We start from the raw sequence: 9,279 nt of genomic DNA, 5'->3' as shown, positions 1-9,279 counted from the left end.
CCCAAAATTGGGGCATGGGTTGATGTGTGCCCAAAGATGGGTTGATGTGTGCCCAAAGATGGGTTGATGTGTGCCAATAGGGGGCGAATGAAAGGACCTGTGAATGGGTGTAAGTTAGGCTTTCATTACCTAGAGGGAGTGTGCCCTCTTAGGAGGAGAATGAAGAGCTTAATTTATGTGTTCATTAACTAGTGGCATGAAGATTGAGGCTATAGGATTAGCCTAACTTACATGTGGTATTGTAAGTGTTATTGTGGTATTGTCAAACATCAAAAATGGGGAGATTGTTGGTGCAACATCCCTCAGGTCAAGGTTGACCTGGTTGACCAAGCTGAGTCTTGGTTTGAGTTTAGATGTTTGACAATAAGAAATTGATTGAAGAAGAGTCAAGTAGGTCAAGGTTGACCGGATACTTGACTGGGAAGTCCTAACTGGGATGTTAGGTAGAATGAAAGTCCTGGTGAGTGAAGTCAGGTGAAAGCCCTAGTGAGTGAAGCTAGGCAGATGAAAAACCCTAGTGAGTGAAGCTAGGTGAAAGCCCTAGTGAGTGAAGCTAGGTGAAAGACCTAGTGAGTGAAGCTAGGCAGTATGAAAGTCCTGGTGAGTGAAGCCAGGCAAGGGAAAATCCAGATGGATCAAGGATGATCGGACATCTGGTGTTGGGAAGTCCAAGTAGGTCAAAGGATTGACTGGATACTTGGCACGAGGAAATACAGATAGGTCAAAGGGATTGACCAGACATCTGATGGAAGTCCAAGTAGGTCAAAGGGAGTGATCAGATACTTGGCATGAATAGAAAAGTCCAAGTGGGTCAAAGGGATTGACCAGACACTTGGTGGGAAGTCCTAGCAGGTCAAAGGAGTGACCAGATGCTAGGCATGGTGTACCAACAGGTCAAGGTTGACCGGGTGTTGGTTTGGTAGGCTTGGGACTTGGTTTTGGGCAAAAACCAAGTACTGGATCGATCCAAGCCTTTCCTAGCGAACAGAGAGCCTCTGGATCGATCCGTGGATCGATCCAGATGTCCCAATCGATCGGTGGATCGATTGGGACGCGGCTGCTTCGCGCGATAAGCGCTGGATCGATCCATGGATCGATCCAGCGCTTTCCCAGAGCACAGAGGCGCTCTGGATCGATCCGTGGATCGATCCAAAGCCTCCCCGATCGATTGGGAACATTCGAATCGATCGGGATCCGACCGTTGGCGTCGATAAAGGCCGCAGGCGCATGATTCCTTCGGCATCTCTTCTCCGATTCACTCCAGATTTCTCGCCAGCTCCTCCACAGCACTCACAAAGCTCAGATCGCCAGTTCTTAAAGGATCTTGGAAGTTCTCCAAGTCAAGAGGCGGATCAAAACCAAGAAGAGAATCTAGGGTTAGGGTTTATACTCATTGTAAGCTTGTAAGCTTGTATTTCTTGTATCCTTTCCCTCTCTTTTTGTATTGAGTCTTGTAGGGCTTCTCCGCCTTTGGTAGTTACCATAAAGGAGAGTTTTATTTAGTGGAGGGTGTGTGTGTTGGTGTGGATCCTTGGATTAGTCACCTCTTGTGAGGTGGATACCAAGTAAACCAACCGTGTTAGCGTTGTGTGATTGTTTCTTTGTATTTCCGCTGCACATCTTTGAAGAAACGAGCAACGCCGAGCAACGAGCGAACGCGACGAGCTATTCACCCCCCCCTCTAGCTACTTTTGGTCCTAACAGTCGCATCCATCTTGCTCCTTGTTCCGCTGCGCCTCTGGTCCTCAAAAGGTTCCACGCCTTGCAAGATTCGATCCGCAACATAAATAAAATTTTACATTTTTCGATCCTATATTCCTCAAAGGAATGTACATGTAAACTAAATCGAACATAAAATAAAATTTTACATCCATCGATCCTATATTCAATAAAAAGAATATACATGTAACTAGATTAAAAATAAAATTCTAATAAAATTAAATACAGCTCATGTTGTATTTTATAATACAATCATGCACACACATAAATGCCCTTGACATGTCCAAGGGTCCAATCACACACATAATAACTAAAAGCTATAATAGTTGGATCCTGCATCCACAAAGTTAGCACATCCTACTATTAACCTGCCTAAATTATGTATAACATGTGCATAATTAAACTAATACCAAATACACAGAGGCAAAACCCTAGCTCTGATACCAATTGTTGGTTGCTAATTGGAAAACCTAATGGTTCCACTATATAAAAATTTTGTACAAAGGTCTAAACCTTTTCCTAGCTACCATGTGTTCTTTTAAATTAAACTTGGATCGCCTGCGGAACTTAACACGTTTGATCCAAAGTTTAATCTATTTGTTCTTTTAGGTTTTGACTTGGATATCCTGCGGAACTTAACACTTTCGATCCAAATCACCTACGTTATTAATTCTATTAAATATTAATTTCCAAAATTAGCTTCCAGTACTGACGTGGCGAGGCACATAGCCTTCTTGGATATGGGAGCAACCACCACCGACTAGACAAAGCCTTTTAAGGAAAACTAATATTTAATTTCTTTAAATAACTTTAGGTCAACCGAAAGAACAATCAAATCACAAGGAAAAGAAAAAAAACAAAGAACACAATATCGAAAACAAATTCGAAATACTAGAATCGTACGCCTCTTGTATTTGATATTATTTCCAAAAATAACTAGTATGATGCGGAAAGGAAAAATACTAGTCATACCTTTTAGAAAGACCTCTTGATCTTCTACCGTATTCCTCTTCTAACCTCGGACGTTGTGTGGGCAACGATCTTCCAAGATGAGGACCACCTAGCACCTTCTTCTTCTTCCTTCAAGTTTCGGCCAAGCACCAAAATCCAAGGATGAAGAACTTTTTCCACCAACTAAGCTCCAAGGGATACAAGCTTTCTCTCCTTCTTCTTCTTCTTCTCCAAGTAGTATCCGGCCACCACAAAAGCTCCAAGCAAGGTAGAGTTTCGGCCACCACAAAGAGGAAGAGAGGGAGAGACGATGGCCGGCCACAACACCAAGGAAAAGAGGGAGAGAATAATAGAGGTTGTGTCTCATGAAGGCACCCCAACCCCCTCTTTTATATTTCTTAGCTTTGGTAAATAAGGAAATTTAATTACAATAAAATTTCCTTAACTTTCCTTGACATGAATTAATTAAGAAAATTTAAACAAAATTTTCTAAACATTCATGTCTTGGCCGACCACATCAACAAGAGCAAACAAGACAATTTCAATCAACAATTAAAATTCCTTATTTGTCTTTGGAAATTTTAAAAAATAAAATTTCCCTGGTTGATAAAAAGAAATTTCTATAATTTTAATTTTTCTACATGTGAATAATTTATAAAGAAGAAAAAAATAAAATATTTTTCTAATGTACAAATAAGGAAAGAGATCTAATCTCTTTCTTTAATCTTTTGTAGATCCTTTTAAAAGAGATATTTTAATTTTAAATCTCTCCAATAAATTATATCTTTCACATAAGAAAATTTTAAAATTAAAATTCTTTTTAATTTAATGGGGATCGGCCACCTAAGCTTGGGTTCAAGCTAGGGCCGGCCACCCATGAATCAAGGCTTGGCCGGCCTTAGCTTGATCCACAAGCTAAGCTAGCTTGGCCGGCCCCCTTATCATGGGTATGAAGGTGGGTATAGTACTCTATAAATAAGAGGCTACGATAGGGACCGAGAGGAGGAATTGGTTTTGGTCTCCCGATAAAATTAAGCATCCCGTGTTCGCCCCAAACACACAACTTAATTTTATCAATAATAATTCATTCCACTAGAGAACTATTATTGAACTACCACACTAATCCCAAATTATATTTTTGGGCTCCTTCTTATTATGAGTGTGTTAGTCTCCCTGTGTTTAAGATGCCGAATGTCCACTAATTAAGTGAATTACTGACAACTCATTTAATTAATATCTTAATCCAAGAATAATACCACTCAACCTTATCGTCATGTCGGACTAAGTCCACCTGCAGGGTTTAACATGACAATCTTTATGAGCTCATCTTGGAGACATTATCAACCTAAATTACTAGGACACAGTTTCCTTCTATAATCAACAACACATACTATAAGTGATATCATTTCCCAACTTATCGGGCTTATTGATTCATCGAACTAAATCTCACCCATTGATAAATTAAAGAAATAAATATCAAATATATGTGCTTGTTATTATATTAGGATTAAGAGCACACACTTCCATAATAACTGAGGTCTTTGTTCCCTTATAAAGTCAGTATAAAAGAAACGACCTCTAATGGTTCTACTCAATACACTCTAAGTACTAGTGTAATTATATAGTTAAGATAAACTAATTCCTAATTACACTACGACCTTCCAATGGTTTGTTCCTTTCCATTTTGGTCGTGAGCTACTGTTTATAATTTATAAGGTACTGATAACATCATCTTCTGTATGTGACACCACATACTATGTTATCTACAATATAAATTAATTGAACAACTACAAACAAATGTAGATAATTTGACCAAATGTGATTCTTTATTCAAAATAAATGTTTACAAAAGCTTAGGCTTTCAGTATACACTCCAACATCATCATCGGAAGACTCCGATGAAGATTTTGAACAAACAAGTTTCCTCGCACTTCCTCCCTGAGAGCAAGTCATCGAATCCGAGACAAAATCGGAAGCTGAGTCTGACAAAGCCATGGATCCGTATCCGGTTTAGAAGGTTCCCAAACCAATGTAAGTATTTCATTAATTAGATCGCACAATTTGATTTCTTACTTGTCAAGAAAATTAACCAAGTCCAACCTCCGGGTCAAGTCACTCCAAGAGGAGGTCAAAACCCTCATGGAAGTGACCATCCCAAGCTCTTTGATAGAATCAGTTCAGACTGGAACTTCAACTCAAGTCCAAAAACTTGAGGAAGAAATTTCAATCTGAAAAGTCAAGTCAAGGAATTGAAGGATACATTGGAACGGTTCACTTTGGGTTCCAAGAATCTTGATCTGATTCTTGGAAAATAAAAAGCCGTATACAATTGATCCGGACTTGGATACAAGGCTAAGCGTAAATTTAAATCTCATTTATCACTTGTGAATTGAACAAATAGGAGAATAGTCCAAGCATGAATCCCCAAGTCTAAATTGATTAATCAAGTTGGACTTGGTCAATATTGGATCCCCAAGGATCAAATTCATTACCTTGATAAGCTCTATCGAGGCTATGATCTAAGAGGAGCCAATAAAAAACTATATTCATTAAATAAACTTGCTTAATGTATGTTCTTTTTATGCTTTCTATTATTCATGCTTAGATTAGGATAGATAAGGACTTAGGCTTGATTCACACTTGAGCAGTTAGACCTAGGTTTTTCAGAAAGAAAAATAAATATTTAATTTCTTTAAAAGGCTTTGTCTAGAAGTGGTGGATGATCTCATACCCAAGAAGGCCTAGTGTCTCGCCACAGCTTGGAAGCTAATTATTGAAATGAATATTTAATTAACTAACTGTTAAACCTCAGTTTAACTTAAATGTGAATAAATTCTTAGATTTTAATCTAAAATAAAGATAAAATTAAACATCTCACAAAACAAATAAGGTTATCTAGTTGATAATCTAGAAAAAGAGTGAGATAAATCTAAATTTGAATTAATTAAAATTCAACTTAAATTAAAATTTGAATGAATTAAAATTCAACTTAATTAAAATTCAAACTTAATTAAAATTCAACTTAATTAAAATTCAACTTAAATTAAAATTTGAATTAATTAAAATTCAACCTAATCAAAATTTAACCAAATTAAAATTCAACTAAATTAAATCTTACTTAATTACTCTTACTAAATTTACCTTAATGATGTGCGTAGATTGTATACACATGTTTAGCATGTTTTGACGCACATTACTATATTTTACGCATGCTTTATCTATGCATTTTCATACTCCTTGCTTACTTTTTAGTATATTTACTCTTGTTTGTTCGGAAATCTGTTATTGTATGTTTTCTGTCTACAGGAGTCGAATTTGGAGAAGAATTGACGTTCGTGGCCAATTCAACAATCAAATGAAGGAAGAAAACACTAGCCATGAGTGCCACACGACCATGCCAAAAGGAAATGACCTTGGCCATGTGAAGTTGGCTGGTTGTGCAGCTTCAGTAGAGAAGGAGAATGGAACGACCGTGTGAGAGCCACACGGGCGTGTCACTTTGGAAGCTAATCTAGAACACAGCCGTGTGAATCTACACGATCGTATAAGCCTTCCAGAGACCAAGCATTGCCTGGCCATGTGTGCCACATGGTCGTGTGACATTTCCAGAGGCAGAACATTACTAGGCTATGTGGATCTGCAGGGCCATGCAAGGCATCCAGTGACAAAGCATGGCATGGCCGTGTGAGAGCCACACGATTGTGTGACTTTGGCATAGAGGGAAGTAGGCAATGCCGTGTGAGATTCACATGGTTGTGGCACGGGTCGTGTGGCGCCCAAACCCCCTGCTCTATATAAGGGTTTCTCCTCCTTTGAAAGAGAGGAGGCTCTCCCTTTGGGGAGATCGATTCTTGAGGCTTTCCTTCACCTTTTGGTCATTGATCCGGTGATTTCAAGGATTTTTCATCCAAGATTCGACTCCGGTGGCATAGATTGGTTCCGAAGATCACTCGTCATGTTTAGATAAACATTTCTTCTTTATCTTCTTGATTGAGATCGAAATAGTTATGATCATCTTGTCTTCGGTTCTTTTCTCTTGTTTCATGGAATATATCTCCTTGTTCTAGGATGGAGGGAATATTTGTGATGTAAATTGATGTATGAATTCATGGATATGCCAACTTCTTGTTTCAATGATGTTGTTATGTTTTATATCAATTCAATCTTGTGTGGATTGTTGTGTTTGGATCTAATTACCATTCTTGATTGGATGTTTGTAATTCTTGTGGATCTTGTAGAGGAATTCTCTAGATTGTATGATCGAGGAGTGTCGTGACAGGGTTGCCCCGTTAACAGATATTTAGGGGATCACCTTGAAGGGTGATGCAAGAATCTACAAAGAAGAGGGATAGATGAATGGGATGTACCTTATATCTTGATGTGAATTGATTAGTGATGAATTTCTATGTTGTATGACCAAGGGGCATCGTGACAAGGCTGCCCCGTTAACAGACTTCATAGGGATCGTTTCTATTTAGTTTCTAAGGTGTAGATTAATGTCCCTAGTCGGTGTTTTCTGCAGAATATAACCGGCAATTTCTTACAAATGCATGACAATTGAGGATAGGGTTGGTAGACCATATTACATTGATAAGTATTACAAAGAAACCAAATCTCCTAGAACTTCCATAAGACCTAGTTTCCTGCATTACCTTTCTATTTCTATTTTCTAGTTTTGTTTTAGTTCGTGTAATTTTTGTTCATTTGTTTAACTAATTCGTTTTGATACATCTTTAGTGATTATAACTAGTCCATGTGGATACGATATCTTTTTATATTACTGACAACGTATCTGTACACTTACGGAGACGTAACAAATTTTTGGCGCCGTTGCCAAGGACTACGTCTATAACATTAGAGGTTATCATTTGAGTTAGACTAAACTTTTCTTTATTTTTTCTTACATCTAACTTGTAACTAGTTTTCTAATTCTGTTCTTTAAATTTTCTTTGCATTCTTTTATTGCATTCTTCATTCTTTTTGTTTGTAAATCAAATTCTTTGGTTCTTTATTCTTTTCTTTGTAAATCAAATTTTGCAATCTTGTTCTTGTGTATGTAAAGATCTAACTTTGCAGGAGATTTATTTCCTCTTGATCATGAAATTAATAGAATCTTTCATAGAAGAAAAACCTCGTAAAGACAACAAGAAGAACAAGAACACTTAAACATAGTGAACAAACCACTTAAAGATTATGCAACACTATATTCTAGAGGGCTTCGTTCAAGTATTATTCGACCATCTATTGAAGCCAATAATTTTGAGATAAAGCCTGCAATAATCACTATGGTGCAACAAAATCAATTTGGTGGAGGACTGTATGAAGATCCTAATCAACACTTGAAAGTTTTCTATGAAATCAGGGGTACCATGAAAATGAATGGTGTTCCTTCAGAAGCAGTGAGATTATTATTATTTGGGTTTTCTTTACGAGATAGAGCCAAACGATGGTTGAATTTTTTAGCTCCAAATAGCATTACCACTTGGGAGCAATGTGAGCAGCAATTCTTAGACAAGTTCTATCCTCCAAGCAAGACAACTCATATAAGAAATCTTATTGCAAACTTCAGGCAGTCAGACACTGAATCCTCATTTGAAGCATGGGATAGATACAATAATATGCTCAGACAATGCCCACATCACGGATTAGAGAAGTGGTTAGTGTTGCACACATTTTATAACGGCATCAACTACCATACTAAGGTGCCCCTAGATTCAACTACTGGAGGGGCACTTATGAATAAGAGTTTAGATGAGGCCGAAGATATAATTGAAAGTGTAGCATAGAATCATCATCAATGGGCAACTGAAAGAAGTGGGGGCTATTCTTATTCAAACCCAACAAAGACATCAGGGAAATTTGATGTAACACCCGCCCTCCCACTGCTTAAGAAGGGGCGGGGTTACTTACTTACATACGTGCATACATATAAAATCATGACAGCGGAAATAGTTATTTAATTTTTTCAAATCTACACTAATCATTATGCTTATCATACTGAACATGTAGACTTACTAGTATTCATGCATACAACTTAATTAATACCAACTACTTGAAGCATATTTCATGTTATCATAAGCATACTAGCATGAAACATAAAGAATATAAGTGCATAACTATCCATACTAGTTAAAGTACTATCAAAACATAAAGATAACACATGGTTCATAAGCAACTTAGAACTTAAAAACATATAGCAGTTTTCTTCCACCGTGTCACTGCCACACACACTCTTGTCCTTCCTGCTGCTTCTCTTAGTTTAGTCATTCCTTTTCTTTTTTTGCAGTACAAGGAAATATAAAAACTATAAGCCCATAGGCTTAGTAAGTCCCTTTCCTACTCACAAAAATCATGAATCATGCATGAACATAAAGTGATAACATGTTCATTTGGTAAAACATAACATAACATGTGAGAGCATACACATAAAAGGCATATCATATCATGTGAGAGCATAAATATAAGTCATATCATATCATGTGAGAGCATAAACATAAGTCATATCATATCATGTGAGCATAAACATAAGTCATATCATATCATGTGAGCATAACTTAAAGGAGTAACATGATCATATAAGTATCATAGACATCTTTTCAAGAGCATCTT

At 37.3% G+C, this 9,279-nt stretch overlaps 1 non-coding gene across 1 annotated transcript; it reads right to left on the bottom strand.

The window, feature by feature from the left end:
• Positions 1 to 8,207: 8,207 nt before the first annotated feature.
• On the bottom strand, positions 8,208 to 8,317 carry LOC121978870. Its single transcript, XR_006111205.1, has one exon. It is a non-coding gene; the product is annotated as a small nucleolar RNA R71 (small nucleolar RNA).
• Positions 8,318 to 9,279: the final 962 nt, after the last annotated feature.

The sequence above is a fragment of the Zingiber officinale genome, chromosome 4B (assembly GCF_018446385.1).
Source record: "Zingiber officinale cultivar Zhangliang chromosome 4B, Zo_v1.1, whole genome shotgun sequence".
Lineage (NCBI taxonomy): Eukaryota > Viridiplantae > Streptophyta > Magnoliopsida > Zingiberales > Zingiberaceae > Zingiber > Zingiber officinale.
This window is presented reverse-complemented; position numbering and strand designations above follow the sequence as displayed.